This window comes from Oryctolagus cuniculus, chromosome 18 (assembly GCF_051225735.1).
Source record: "Oryctolagus cuniculus isolate XC-2025 breed Fujian yellow rabbit chromosome 18, ASM5122573v1, whole genome shotgun sequence".
Taxonomy (NCBI): domain Eukaryota; kingdom Metazoa; phylum Chordata; class Mammalia; order Lagomorpha; family Leporidae; genus Oryctolagus; species Oryctolagus cuniculus.
The window spans coordinates 63,196,712-63,211,804 of NC_142884.1; the positions used below are offsets into that span (position 1 = coordinate 63,196,712).

The following is a 15,093-nucleotide window of genomic DNA, read 5'->3' on the forward strand; positions in this document are numbered from 1 at the left end:
GTATTAATAGTTTAAGTTAGTTGACTTTGCTGGCAGTTTCTGGCTTCAATTATTAGTATATATCCTCTTGCCTTATTTTGGCCTTGTTGAAGCAGCCCTAGGAATTCCATCAATTCCTGGTTTTACTATATAGAGGGTAAAAAGGTGGCCAGTAAGTCCCTTCTAGATGCTTCTCTCCCTTTTCTCAGTCTTGATGTCTTCTCAGTTCACATGTGAGGTTCAGGCAAACTGAATGGACCTCTTGGTTTGTGTCCTTGTTTACAGTTATGGCATCTTGGCCAAACCTTTAACTCTCAGTGAAGCATTAGTAATGTCAGGGTGTAACCTAAGATACTTTTATATAAAAATGGCTCTTTTTAAAACCAAAGGTTATTTTCCATTCTTAATTCTTTCTTACTGAACAGAGATACCTTGAAAATGCCCTGTATTTATATATGAAAGCCTCATTCTTGGACAAGATGATGCTAATTAAAATAAATATACTGCTCCATAAAAGGACCGGGTATCATAGTGGAGCTGTCCGTGCGTGCTGGAGCCAGAATCTTGTTTGAATTAAGAGGATGTCTGCTAAGTTAGAGCACCCCATGGAGACCTGTGAGACCAGAGCTTCCAGCAGTCCCTACTGTCTTTATTGAGAGACGTATTTATATCTTCCAGACTGGTAATTAATCACTCAGTGGGGCTTTTTAAGGGGGAGACCCACACTTACAGAGAATCTTTTTGTGCTGCTAGGAACCACAAAGCATGGGCACAATTAAAATGCTGGTTTAATTTATTATATGGAAGCACGGAACAGGAATGTTTCAAAAGATGTTGACAGGGCTGGGATTCTAGAATCACTTTTTTTTTTTTTTTTAAATAGAAAACAAATGCCTATCCCCTTAAATTAAATTATACAAATAACACATTTCTGTAAGTAGCTTGGAAGCAAAGAAAGCTCTTGACATTAATTAAAATTTGAAGATGTTATATCATTTGTTGTTAATGCATGGTTTTTGTTAGGGAGAATATATTTCAAGGCGATCTATTTATGAAAATTAAATGGGGAAAATTGCCTATTGAGCCAATGTCAGTTAATAAGGCTGCATTTCTTAGAAATGTGGATTCCTCAGTAACTAAAATATTTTTATATTCCAATAATGGTTTCTATTTTGGATCCTCTCAAAAATTGTCTTTGTGACTTGAATTTTGATATTTCTGCACAGATTTCCATTGTCAGAGGGATTATAAGCTCCAAAAACCAGGAAGGCTTTCATATATTTTGTGGTGTTGGGTAACGTGTATTTGCAAAGAGAGTTTCTTTGAAATCCATGTGGTTGGGTACGTGGACCTCCTCCAAATGCCTCCACAGGACCAGGAGCCAAAGGGCCCCATTAGCTGCCTTTAACCAGCGCTCTTCTAACGAACACTCTGCGCTGTGTCTCGAAACTGCACTTCCCTGGTGTCACACAAACAGGAGATAATGGGAGAGTTGTTTGCCCTGCGAGGGAGAACTGACAGAGCCGCCTGGGTGAGGACCTCACATGCAGATAATATTCTGAAAAGCTACACATCGGCAGCATTGTGGGGGTGGAGGGAGGGTTTCCTCATCCTGGTTTAGGTTTTATTTTCTGTTGGTCCTGGTGCAGATACAGTTCACTTGACTTTGCAGTTGATGTTGAGCAAAACACTTAGACAATGTGAAAACCACGAGTTCTTCGGTGAATGCCAGTGGCCAGTGGTGCCAGTGCCCCTCACTGTACTGCCGCCATCGTGGTGCACCTTGACGTTCCAGTCACGGAGAGGGAATTCACTGACTTCTGTTGGTGTGGATGATTCTGGGATAGGAGATAAAATGGAGGAGTTTGTTTAAGTGCGTCCTCCCAACTGGTTAGATTTGAAGCAGCCGCAATGAAGGCAATATTTATTTTAGGAATGTTTACATGGTATGGATTTTCTTTTGGGAAATATCCCTGGTTTTGTGGAAAATTCTTTTGATTCAGGTAATAAATAAGAATTAACCATTGTTGACATTGTAAGAATTGGTCTTCGTTTCCTCCCTTTATTCATTTCCCACCTCCAGTTAGTCACCAATTGCTATGGCTTCTCCTCTTTAATATCTAAATGTTCTGTCCCCCTAGCCACTGTGGACTCCAAAACGTCCATGACTGCGAATGCTGATGGCCTTGTCTGTTCTCTTTGAAGGCCCGAATCACATCTTACTTGACTTGGCCATGGTGTCGGGACAGGGAGTGAAGTGTGGATGTGGTCTTGCCCCCATCCCTACTGACATTTGGCAATGTCTGGAGATACTGAACTGAGCTCTCTCTCTCTCTCTCTCTCTCTCTCTCTCTCTCTCTCTCTGTGACATTTGAGTTACTGGCATTTCATGGGTTGATGATGTCAGACCTACTGCTAAACATCCTACAATACACAGGATTGCAACGAAGAAGTACCTGGCCCCAGATGTCAACAGTGCCCAGACTGAGAAGCCTTGCTCTAATTTGGTTTTCACTCTGTCTCTTGAGTAGAGGGACAGGTGGTAGAGATGTATTCACTGTGGATATGAGAAAGCACACTTGGGGAGCTACATGACTCACCCCACTTCACTGAGTACAAGGCAGTCTCAGAACCAAGTGTTGAAACCCAGGCCCTAGAATGCAAACCTGGATAATAACCAGATTCTTTCATCTACTTTGAGTATTGAGACTTTTCACTCCAATTATCTGGACACTTGCCTTAGATTTTAACCTTGGAGATCTGTCCAAACTCTACTCAAAAGTCATAATCAAAAATTAAGGCAGAAAATACTTTGTTTGCTCATTTGAAAGATAGCCCTTATGGAGATTCCTTTAGATCTTGTAGAAAACATTTGAATTTTGTAGGCTTATTCCTTCCTGCAGAGAGTGCATTGCTTTAGTGAAATGAATCAGTCCATACGTGGAGCTACTGACATTTCTGAAAGATGGCTTTTATTATATGTTTTTGTATTACTAAAATTAAGGCCTGAAATATTTGGATAAGCTACTAATTTATTTTATTTCATTTCATTTGAAAGATAAAGATGCATAGACAGTCACACACACGAGAGAGAGAGAGAGAGAGAGACAGAGAGGGAGACAGAGAGAGAGGGAGACAGAGAGAGGGAGACAGAGAGAGAGGGAGAGAGAGAGAGGGCAGGGGAGAGGAGAGAGAGAATGAATGAGTACTCCCATTTGCTGTTCACTCCCTAAATAGTTCCATTGGCCATGGCTGGGCTGGGACTGGAGCCTGGAGCTGGGAATTCAGTCCATGTTTCCCACATGGAACCACAACTATTTGGAGCGTCACTGCTGCCTCCCAAGGTCTGCATTAGCAGGAAGCTGGCATCAGGACCTGGAGCTGGTTGTTGACCCCAGGCACTCTGATATGAGACACAGACATCTTAACTGCCAGGCTCCATGCCTGCCCTGGCTTCCAGGCATTTTGAGCTAATAATGCCTCACTAGTTTTTAATGCTGTGGCTGTTTACACTCTGGGAACACACAGAACATACAGAATACACAGACCACAGCTGTTTCAGGTGCATGTGTCTGTTTAGCACCTGAGTTGTGGGTATGAAAACTTCCTGTCCGTTGTATGTTGTTTGGCTGTTTGTTGTCTCTCCAGAAATAGCAGCAGAGATGAACTAGGATAGAAACGGATGAAGGTAACTGAATCAGTCAAGGAGAAAAAAGAATTTATTTAAACCAAAAAGACAGATCTGGTGTACAAGAATATTTCTGGTATATAAGACCCTACAGACTGAACAAAGATATTTAGTACATAATCTCTCTTCTTCTTCATCTTTTTTTAAAGTTATATATTTATTTGAAAAGCAGAGTTACAGAGAGGAAGAGAAGGAAAGAGAGAGAGCTCTTCCATCCACTGGTTTACTTCTCACATGGCTGCAATGAGCAGGGCTGGGCCAGGCCAAAGCCAAGAACCAGAAGCTTCCTCTGGGTCTCCCATGTGGGTGCAGGGGCTCTAGAACTGGGCCTTGTTCTACTGCTTTCCCAGGAGCTTTAGCAGGGAGCTGGATGGGAAGTGGAGCAGCTGGGACTTGAACCTGCACCCATATCACCCACATGGGATATTAGTGCTGCCGGTGGCTTTAACCCACTGCACCACAGCTCTGGCCCCATTTTTATTTATTTATTTGAAAAGCAGAGTTTTATATATGAGAGAGAGTTATAGAGGGAGGGAGGGAGAGAGAGGTCTTTCATCCACTGGTTCACTTCTCAAATGGCCACAACGACCAGCACTGGTCCAGGCTGAAGTCAGGAGCCAGGAGCTTCGACCACACTTCCCATGTGAGCTCAGGGGCCAAGGATTTGGACCACCTTCCACTGCTTTCCCAGATGCATCAGCAGGGAGCTAGATTTGAAGTGAAGAGCTGGAACTTAACCAGCAGTATCTGTATCACCCATATGTGATGCCAGTGCTGTAGGCTGTGGCTTAATGGGTTAATGCTGACTTCTCTGTCTTCTTTTTTAAAAATGTTTATTTTATGTATGAGAGAGAGAGAGAGGGAGAGAGGGAGTGACGGAGAGAGGGAGAGAGATATCTTCCATGTCTGTTTCGCTCCCCAAATGTTGCAACTGCCAGGGCTGGGCCAAGCCAGGTCAAAGCTAGCAGGTAGGAACTTCATCTGGATCACCCATGTGGGTGGCAGTGGACCAAGACCTGGACCATCTTCTGCTGCCTTACCAGGTCCATTAGTAGGAAGCTGGATTGGAAGTGGAGCATCCAGGACTTGAGCCAGAGCTCTGCTCTGGGATGCCAGCGTTGTCAGTGACAGCTTAACCCACTTCACTACAGTGCTGGGCCTCCTTCTGGATTTCTTAGGGCTCTATTGTGTGAGGAGCATTAGTACTTCCCATATAAAAACCCCTACAATCACTCAAAGCAGAGTATAAAGAATACTTACATGACCAGAAATACACCTGTGTTTCTCTTACTTTGAAGAGTGTCATCCTAGACTTTGCACTTCAAGACTTCCCTAAAGTTTGGGTGGGGCCACTTTATTTTTTATTGTTTTTTTTTAACGTTTATTTAATATAAATTTCCAAAGTACAACTTTTGAATTATAGCAGCCTTTTCCCCCCATAACCTCCCTCCTACCTGCAACCATCTCATCTCCTTCTCCCTCTCCTATCCCATTCACATCAAGATTCATTTTCAATTATCTTTATACACAGAAGATTAATTTAGTATATACTAAGTAAAGATTTCAACGGTTTGTACCCACACGAAACACAAAGTGTAAAGTACTGTTTGAGTACTAGTTATGCCATTAATTCACATAGTACAACACATTAAAGACAGAGATTCTACATGGGGAGTAAGTACACAGTGACTCCCGTTGTTGATTTAACAATTGCCACTCTTATTTATGACATCAGTAATCATCCAAGGCTCTTGTCATGAGCTGTCAAGGCTATGGAAGCCTTTTGAGTTTGCCAACTCCGATGTTATTTAGACAAAGCCATATTCAAAGTGGAAGTTCTCTCCTCCCTTCAGAGAAAGGTACCTCCTTCTTTGATGGCCCGTACTTTCCGCTGGGATCTCACAGAGGTCTTTCATTTAGTTTTTTTTTTTTTTCCACAGTGTCTTGGCTTTCCATGCCTGAAATACTCTCTTGAGCTTTTTAGCCATATCTGAATGCCTTAAGGGCTGATTCTGAGGCCAGAGTGCTGTTTAGGACATCTGCCATTCTATGAGTCTGCTGTGTATCCTGCTTCCCATGTTGGATTATTCTCTCCTTTTTAATTCTATCAGTATTAGCAGACACTAGTCTTGTTTGTGTGATCCCTTTGACTCTTAATCCTATCATTATGATCAATTATGAACTGAAACTGATCACTTTGACTAGTGAGATGGCATTGGTATGTGCCACCTTGATGGGATTGAATTGGAATCCCCTGGCACATTACTAACTCTACCATTAGGGGTAAGTCTGATTGAGCATGTGTCGAACTGTACATCTCCTCCCTCTCTTATTTCCACTTTTGTATTTAACGGGGATCACTTTTCAGTTGAATTTAAACACCTAAGAATAATTGTGTGTTAAAGAGTTCAACCAATGGTATTAGGTAGAACAAAAAAATACTAAAAGGAATAAAGTAGTAAGTTGTTCCTCGACAGTCAGGACAAGGGCTGATCAAGTCATTGTTTCTCATGGTGTCCATTTCACTTCAACAGGTTTCCTTTTAGGTGCTCAGTTAGTTGTTACTGATCAGGGAGAATATATGATATTTGTCCCTTTGGGACTGGCTTATTTCACTCAGCATGATGTGTTCCAGATTCCTCCATTTTGTTGCAAATGACCAGATTTCATTTTTTTTTTAACTGCTGTATTCTATAGAGTACATATCCCATAATTTCTTTATCCAGTCTTCTGTTGATGGGCATTTGGGTTGGTTCCAGGTCTTAGCTATTGTGAATTGAGCTACAATAAACATTGAGATGCAGACAGCTCTTTTATTTGCCAATTTAATTTCCTTTGGCTAAATTCCAAGGAGTGGGATGGCTGGGTTGTATGGTAAGGTTATATTCAGGTTTCTGAGGAATCTCCAAACTGTCTTCCATAGTGGCTTTATCAGTTTGCATTCCCACCAACACTGGGTTAGTGTCCCTTTTCCCCCACATCCTCGCCAGCATCTGTTGTTGGTAAATTTCTGTATGTAAGCTATTAACCGGGATGAGGTGAAACCTCATTGTGGTTTTGATTTGCATTTCCCTGATAGCTAGTGATCCTGAATATTTTTTCATATGTCTGGTGGCCATTTGGATTTCTTCTTTTGAAAAATGTCTATTGAGGTCCTTGGCCCATCTCTTAAGTGGGTTTTTTGTTTTGATGTTGTAGAGTTTCTTGATCTCTTTGTAGATTTTAGTTATTAAATCTCTATCAGTTGCATAGTTTGCAAATATTTTTTCCCATTCTGTCGGTTGCCTCTTCACTTTCGTGACTGTTTCTTTTGCAGTACAGAAACTTCTCAATTTGATGTGATCCCAGTTGTTAATTTTGGTTTTGACTGCCTGTGCCCCTGGGGTCTTTTCCAAGAAATCTTTGCCTGTGCCTATATCTTGTAGGGTTTCTCCAATGTTCTCCAATAATTTGATGGTGTCGGGTCATAGATTTAGATCTTTAATCCATGTTGAGTGGACTTTTGTGTAAGGTGTAAGGTAGGGGTCTTGCTTCATGGTTCTGCATGTGGAAATCCAGTTTTCCCAGCACCATTTGTTGAATAGACTGTCCTTGCTCCAGGAATTGGTTTTAGATCCTTGATCAAATATAAGTTGGCTGTAGATGTTTGGATTGATTTCTGGTTTTTCTATTCTGTTCCATTGGTGTATCCATCTGTTTCTGTACCAGTACCATGCTGTTTTGATTACAACTGCCCTGTAGTATGTCCTGAAATGTGGTATTGTGATGCCTCCAGCTTTGTTTTTGTTGTACAAGATTGCTTTAGCTATTCGAGGTCTCCTGTGCCTCCATATGAATTTCAGCATCATTTTTTCCAGATCTGAGAAGAATGTCTTTGGTATTTTGATTGGTATCACATTGAATGTATAAATTGCTTTTGGGAGAATGGACATTTTGTTTCCTTTTTTTTTTTTTTTTTTGACAGGCAGAGTGGACAGTGAGAGAGAGAGAGACAGAGAGAAAGGTCTTCCTTTGCCGTTGGTTCACCCTCCAATGGCCGCTGTGACCGGCGCACCGCGCTGATCCGATGGCAGGAGCCAGGAGCCAGGTGCTTTTCCTGGTCTCCCATGGGGTGCAGGGCCCAAGCACCTGGGCCATCCTCCACTGCACTCCCGGGCCACAGCAGAGAGCTGGCCTGGAAGAGGGGCAACCGGGACAGAATCCGGCGCCCCGACCGGGACTAGAACCCGGTGTGCCGGCGCCGCTAGGCGGAGGATTAGCCTAGTGAGCCGCGGCGCCAGCCAGAATGGACATTTTGATGATGTTGATTCTTCCAATCCATGAGCATGGAAGATTTTTCCATTTTTTGGTATCTTCTATTTCTTTCTTTAAGATTTTGTAATTCCATTGTAGGGATATTTGACATCTTTGGTTAAGTTTATTTCAAGGTATTTGATTGTTTTTGTAGCTGTTGTGAATGGGATTGATCTTAGAAATTCTTTCTCAGCATGACATTGCTGGTGTATTCAAATGCTGTTGATTTTTTTGCATTGATTTTATATCTTGCTACTTTGCCAAACTCTTCTATGAGTTCCAATAGTCTCTTAGTAGAGTTCTTTGGATCCCCTAAATAAAGAATCATATCATTTGCAAAGAGGGATAGTTTGACTTCTTTCTTCCCAATTTATATCCCTTTAATTTCTTTTTCTTGCCTAATGGCTCTGGCTAAAACTTCAAGAACTATATTGAATAGCAGTGGTGAGAGTGGGCATCCCTGTCTGGTACCAGATCTCAGTGGAAATGCTTCCAGCTTTTCCCCATTCAATAGGATGCTGGCCATGAGTTTTTCATAAATTGCTTTGATTGTATTGAGGAATGTTCCTTCTATACCCAATTTACTTAGAGTTTTCATCATGAAAGGGTGTTGAATTTCAACGAATGCTTTCTCTGCATCTATTGAGATAATCATATGGTTTTTCTTCTGCAGTCTGTTAATGTGGTATATCACATTGATTGATTTGTGAACATTGAACCATTCCCGCATACCAGGGATAAATCCCACTTGGTCTGGGTGGATGATCTTTCTGATGTGTTGCTGCATTCTATTGGCTAGAATTTTATTGAGGATTTTTGCATCTATGTTCATCAGGGAAATTGGTCTGTAATTCTCTTTCAATGCTGTATCTTTTTCCGGCATAGGAATTAAGGTGATGCTGGCTTCCTAGAAAGAATTTGGGAGGATTCCTTCTCTTTTGATTATTCTGAATAGTTTGAGAAGAATTGGAGTTAGTTCTTTAAATGTCTGGAAGAATTCAGCAGTGAATACATCCGGTCCTGGGCTTTTCTTTGTTGGGAAGGTCTTTATTACTAATTCAATTTCTGTCTCAATTCTGGGTCTGTTTAGGTTTTCTATGTCTTCATGGTTCAATTTAGGTAGGTTGTATGTGTCCAGGAATCTATCCATTTCAGATAGATTTCCCTGTTTGCTGGCATACAACTCTTTGTAGTAATTTCTGATGACTCTTTCTATTTCTGTGGTGTCTGTTGTTACATTTCCTTTTTTATCTCTGATTTTATTGATTTGGGTCTTTTCTTTTATTAGTTAGTTGGGCCAATGGTGTGTCAATTTTGTTTATTTTTTCAAATAACTAGCTCTTCGTTTTGCTGATCTTTTGTAATTTTTTTTTGATTCAATTCTGTCGATTTCTTCTCTAATTATTTCTCTTCTACTAGATTTGGGTCTGGTTTGCTGCAGTTTTTCTAGATCCTTGAGATGCATTGATAGCTCATTTATTTCGTGCCTTTCCAATTTCTTGATGTAGGTACCTATTGCTATAAACTTTCCTCTTAACACTGCTTTTGCTGTATCCCATAAGTTTTGGTATGTTGTGTTGTGATCCTCATTTACTTCCAGAAAGTTTTTGATTTCTCTTTTGATTTCTTCTATGACCCATTGTTCATTCAGGAGCATGTTGTTCAGTCTCCATGTGTTTGCATATGCTCTAGGGATTCCTGAGTTGTTCATTCCGCTGTGGTCTGAGAAGATGCATGTTATGATTTCAATTCTTTTGAACTTGCTGCGACTTTATGGCCTAGTATGTGGTCAATCCTAGAGTAGGTTCCATGTACTGCTGAGAAGAATGTGTATTCTTCAAGTGTAGGATGAAAAGTTCTGTAGATATCTTTTAGATCCATTTGAGCTATGGTGTTGATTAAATCTGCTGTTTTCTTGTTGATCTTCTGTCTGGTTGATCTGTCTATTTCTGAAAGTGGAGTATTGAAGTCCAGGTTGGAGCTACTTTAAGAATGGCTGAGTCAGCTGGTGCCGTGTTGTAATAGTGTAAGCTTCCACTTGTGGTGCCGGCATCCCATATGGGTGCTAGTTCGAGTCCTGGCTGCTTCTCTTCTGATCCAGCTCTCTGCTTATGGCCTTGGAAAGCAGTGGAAGATGGCCCAAGTGCTTGGGCCTCTGTACCTGCGTGGGAGACTTGGAAGAAGCCCCTGGCTCCTGGCTTCGGATTGGAGCGGCTTCAGCCATTGTGGCAATTTTGGGGGGTGAACCAGCAGATGGAAGACCTTTCTCTCTGTGTCTTCCTTTCTCTCTCTGTAACTACCTCTCAAATGAATAAATAAATCTTTAAAAAAAAAAGAATGGCTAAGTCAGACTTGTACCTCTCAGCATTGTGGCAGACACAGGTTTAAGTTTTCAAAATTATGAAAAAGAATATACAGAGTGAAAAACCTTGCTTTAGCTCACAGGAGAGAGGAAAACGTTTGAGAATCATCCCATCAAGAAGCAGGAGAAATCAAATCGCTAATTGACAGTGCTTCTGCTTTATCTGTTCATACACAAAGTATGTAAGAGTTGGATTGAATCCTTTTGGCCAACAAAAATGGCAATTTCGTGGTTCAGCCTAAGAATGGCCAAATATGCTGGGAAATGAGAAAACTCAAAATTTGAAGTTAATTGTTGAGGAAACATGGATACATTAACAAAACTTATTATGAATACATGAACAAGACCATCAAACTCACGGAAAAATGTATCACATCCAAGAATACCAACCTTTGGGACAGTTAGATTGACGGCAACCAAACAGTTAAACTGCCCATCTGATTTATAGCAGGGTACAATGATATTTCACTTAAAAATTATAAAATTGAGAAATTTAACGTGCAGCATTGAAAAAGAACAGGTAACTTGGTGATTTCATCACCCAAATCTTATTAAAAAATCTTTCAATCCAGTTTGTTTAAAGTTATGCATTTAGCAGGAATGTTTGAACATACTATTCAAAAAAGCAAAATTAAACAGACCTAGAGGTGACATTATTTTACACTGAGATATTATACAAATATTTTGTTAGCTCATGCAATATGGCAGCTGAAAGGATTAATTTTAAATTTCAGTCAAACATGTCTAAATTGTAAATAGTAGAAACTGTGGTTTCCAGATGACTTGGAGTTTTTCTGTTTGGCAGAATGGGGGCGCAAGCAGCACTGTGCAGCAGGCCAAGGTTGTTTTCCACTTGGTTCCAGGCTCTCTCCTTTTTATGTTGCTCCACCTCTAGTTCTGTCTAAACCATCAGAAGGGCATTGGATCATTTCATTCACAGCAAAGTGAAATGCCTGAGGTTTATTTTGTGACCACTTTCAGAAAGGGATAGTCTGGGGACTAGATCATATCATAACTTCCCAGACGGTGGAGGTGCCTTGACCGCTTGGTGGAAGGGAAGGAAGGATGATGGGGATGAGGGCATGGGATTTAAAAGGCCGGGAGATGATGAGATGATGCACACGGAGCGTAGCACAGTCCTGACGGTGCCATACTGTGTAAAAGCAGTAACAGTGAAAACTGTCATTGTGACGATGAGGCAGAGGGCTTCGTCTGTGGCCCCAGAAATATGAAGCCTAGATGAATGGTAGATCCCAGGGAGGCAGATGCTTGTTTGATAGTAGGAAAAAAATTAATTTTTGAGTGGAGCTTTCCGAAAATGACATCCAACTCCAAGGGGACTGCCTAATCCTTGGAGAGTCTCCATGTAATCCATATCTGCCATTCCCAAATTTGGTGTCACCCCAAAAGGGCTAGGTGAGATGATTGTTAAAAATAGTCTGGTGGGGCCAGCGCTGTGGCATAGTGGGTGAAGCCGCCGCCTGCAGTGCCGGCATCCCATATTGGCACCGGTTCAAGTCCCGGCTCCTCCATTTCTGATCCAGCTCTCTGCTATGGCTCCTGCACCCACGTGGGAGATCCGGAAGAAGTTCCTGGCTCCTGGCTTCAGATTGGTGCAGCTCTGGACGTTGCAGCCATTTGGGGAGTGAACCAGCCGATGGAGGATGGAAGATCTCTCCCTCTCCCTCTCCCTCTCCCTCTCCCTCTCCCTCCCTCCCTCCCTCTCTATAACTATGACTTTCAAATAAATAAGTAAATTAAAAAAAAAAGTAGTCTGATGGTTCCTGGTAGGTCTGGATGGAGCTCAGAATCTATGCGTTTGTCAGCACCTGCGGCAATTCCTCTGATGGTTACTCTGGTCCACTAACTGGCATTTAGAAATCACTGATGTGATGACCTGGTGGGACACTGTGAATGGTATTTAGGTGTCAAGTGGAGGATTGGGGAAAGATTCAATGTCTTTTTATTAGATATATTTTTATGGTGTTTTCAGAACATGTGATTTCTTCTTTTCCTCCTGTGCCCCAAATGTTTTATTTGAAATGTCTTTAAACATACAAAAATGTTGAAAGAAATTTACAGCAAACACTCAGATACCCACCATAGAAATATACCACTAGGCTCTCTTACTAAAAGCATTTTAATATATTTGAGTTATCACATAAAACAAGTTGAGTTAAAGTTTATATATAGTGGGGGCTGGTGCTGTGGTGCAGTAGGTTAATCTTCTGCCTGTGGTGTCAGCATCCCATAAGGGCGCCGGTTCTAGTCCCGGCTGCTCCTCTTTCAATCCAGCTCTCTGCTGTGGCCTGGGAAAGCAGTAGAAGATGGCCCAAGTCCTTGGGCCTCTGCACCCACACGGGAGACTGGGAAGAAGCTCCTGGCCTCGGATTGGTGCAGCTCCGGTTGTTGCGGCCATTTGGGGAGTGAACCAAGGACGGAAGACCTTTCTCTCTTTCTCTCTCTCTCTCTCACTGTCTGTAACCTCTCAAATAAAATCTAAAAAAAATCAAGTTTATGTATAGTGAAACTTACAGTCTTAATTGCACTGTTCAGCGAGTTTTAGACAAATGCATGCACCTATACCTGTGTAATCTGAATTCTTTTCAAAATACAGAATTTCATTATCATCCCAGAAGGTTCCTGTGTTCCCCAGCCCAGGAAGTCTTCACCCTCATGCCTCCATTGGTCCTCTCGAGAGAATCAAGAGTTGGGTTGTTTTTCTCTGTAGGTTAGTTTTGCTTCTAGTTCACCATATAAACGTAATTCATATTTACATAAACATGTCTGAGATTCTTCCACACTGTCTATAGATCATTTATTTTACTGCCAAGAGGCAACTTTAGATGTGTTTCAGTGTCTGCTGTGTATCAGGAAAGAGTAGATGCTAGGCTCATGATGGGAAGCAAAACAGCCCAGATTCCTGCTCTGAGGGTGCCCACGATTTAGAGGCGAAGACCTTAAATATTCCTTCCAACCCTTCCAGGCACCCAAATCCTATCACAGACCGACTTTCTTTAGGTATCCCGTGAATCTGGCAGCACACTTCTTTCTTTTTTTAAAGATTTATTTATTTATTTATTTGACAGGCAGAATTACAGAGAGGCAGAGGCAGAGAGAGAAAGAGAGAGGTCTTCTGTCTGCTGGTTCACTCCCCAAGTGACCACGATGGCTGGAGCTGTGCCAGTCTGGAGCCAGGAGCTTCTTCCAGGTCTCCCACATGGGTGCAGGGGCCCAAGGACTTGGGCCATCTTCCACTGCTTTCCCAGGCCATAGCAGAGAGCTGGATGGAAAGTGGAGCAACTGGGATTCGAACTGGCACCCATATGGGATGCTGGCACTGAAGGCAGCGACTTTACGCCCAATGCCAGTGTCGTCCCCTGGCAGCACATTTCTTCTGAAGCAGCTCAAGGTATTTACACTTGAGTGCTGTACTTCTGTGGGGAGCAACTCGGACTAGACTAAGTTACTCGAATTAAGACTTATTCTATGCATCTGCTCTCCCACAATATGGCGCTGAGAAGGGAGTAACAACTTCTACGCAGCTGCCTCTCGCCAACTTGAGTGATGACCTGCAGGAGCTGATCCTGCTCCTGATTGGAGGAGAGCAGCGTACTCGGCATGTGGGTAGCAGAGTTGGGATTGGTGGAAGAGGACTATAAAGGAGGAGAGAGACACCATGCACCAGGAACATCTAAGGGGAACACCTGAGCAGCCCCCGAGAGAGCCGGCCGGCGGTGTGCCGCTCCCCTGCGGAAGTGGGGAAAGTGGCAGGGGGAACTGCCCTTCCACGGAGGTGGAAGGGTCGGTAGCCAACCCGGGAAGAACCAGCAGCAAACCCGGGAAGGGCCGAGCAGACAAAAGAACAACGCAGGGTCCTGTGTCGTTCCTCCGCGAAGAGGGGGAGCGACATACTTCCCTGTCTCTTTTTTAAAATTTTTTTTGGTTACAGAGGGAACTGCATACACAATCGATTAAATAAATTAACTATAATCATAGGTTTTTTTTAAAAAAAGATTATTTATTTGAGAGAGTTATAGACAAGGAGAGGGAGGGATGGAGAGAAAGGTCTTCCCTCTGCTGGTTCACTCCCCAAATGGCCACAATGGCCAGAGCTGGGCCCATCTGAAGCCAAGAGTCAGAAGCTTCTTGGGTCTCCCACGTAGGTGCAGTGGTGCAAGCATTTGGGCCGTCTTCTGCTGCTTTCCCAGACCTTTAGCCAGGAGCTGGATCAGAACAGGGGACTCTAACTGTGCCCATATGGGATACTGGTGCTGCAGGCTGAAGCTTAACCTATTATGCCACGGTGCTGGCCCTAATCATAGTTTTTTAAGGACATCTTCAATATGTCCACAGAAGAGAAGCCCATAGACTTAAAACAAGGGTTACACAGTGTTTGATCAAGATTATCTTAGCAAAGGGAAGAATTGGGGGTAATTATTAAGAATTTCCTGTGCCAGCACTGTGGCATAGTGGGCTAAGTCTCTATCCATGGTGCCGGAGTCCACATGAGCACTGGTTTGAGTCCTGGCTGCTCCTCTTCTGATACAGCTTTCTGCCATGGCCTTGGAAAGCAATGGAAGATGGCCCAGGTGCTTGGGCCCCTATACCCGCATGGGAGATCCAGAGGAGGCTCTTGGCTCCTGGCTTTGGATCAGCCCAGCTCTGGCCATTGGGGTCATCTAGGCAGTGAACCAGCGGATGGAAGACCTCTCTCTTTGTCTCTCCCTATCTCTGTCTATAGTTACCTCTCAAAGAAATAAATCTTAAA

At 42.7% G+C, this 15,093-nt stretch overlaps 1 long non-coding RNA gene across 8 annotated transcripts in view; it reads left to right on the top strand.

The window, feature by feature from the left end:
* Positions 1-15,093, top strand: part of LOC149120999 (uncharacterized) — a 127,404-nt gene that overhangs the window by 38,841 nt on the left and 73,470 nt on the right. For 5 of the 8 annotated variants that reach the window (XR_016225362.1, XR_016225354.1, XR_016225355.1 and 2 more), the window contains one exon: positions 11,867-11,953. The exons of the other annotated variants lie outside the window; for them this stretch is intronic. This is a non-coding gene — a long non-coding RNA (uncharacterized LOC149120999). Of the gene's footprint in view, positions 1-11,866; positions 11,954-15,093 lie in introns of those variants that run through there. 8 annotated transcript variants of the gene reach the window in all.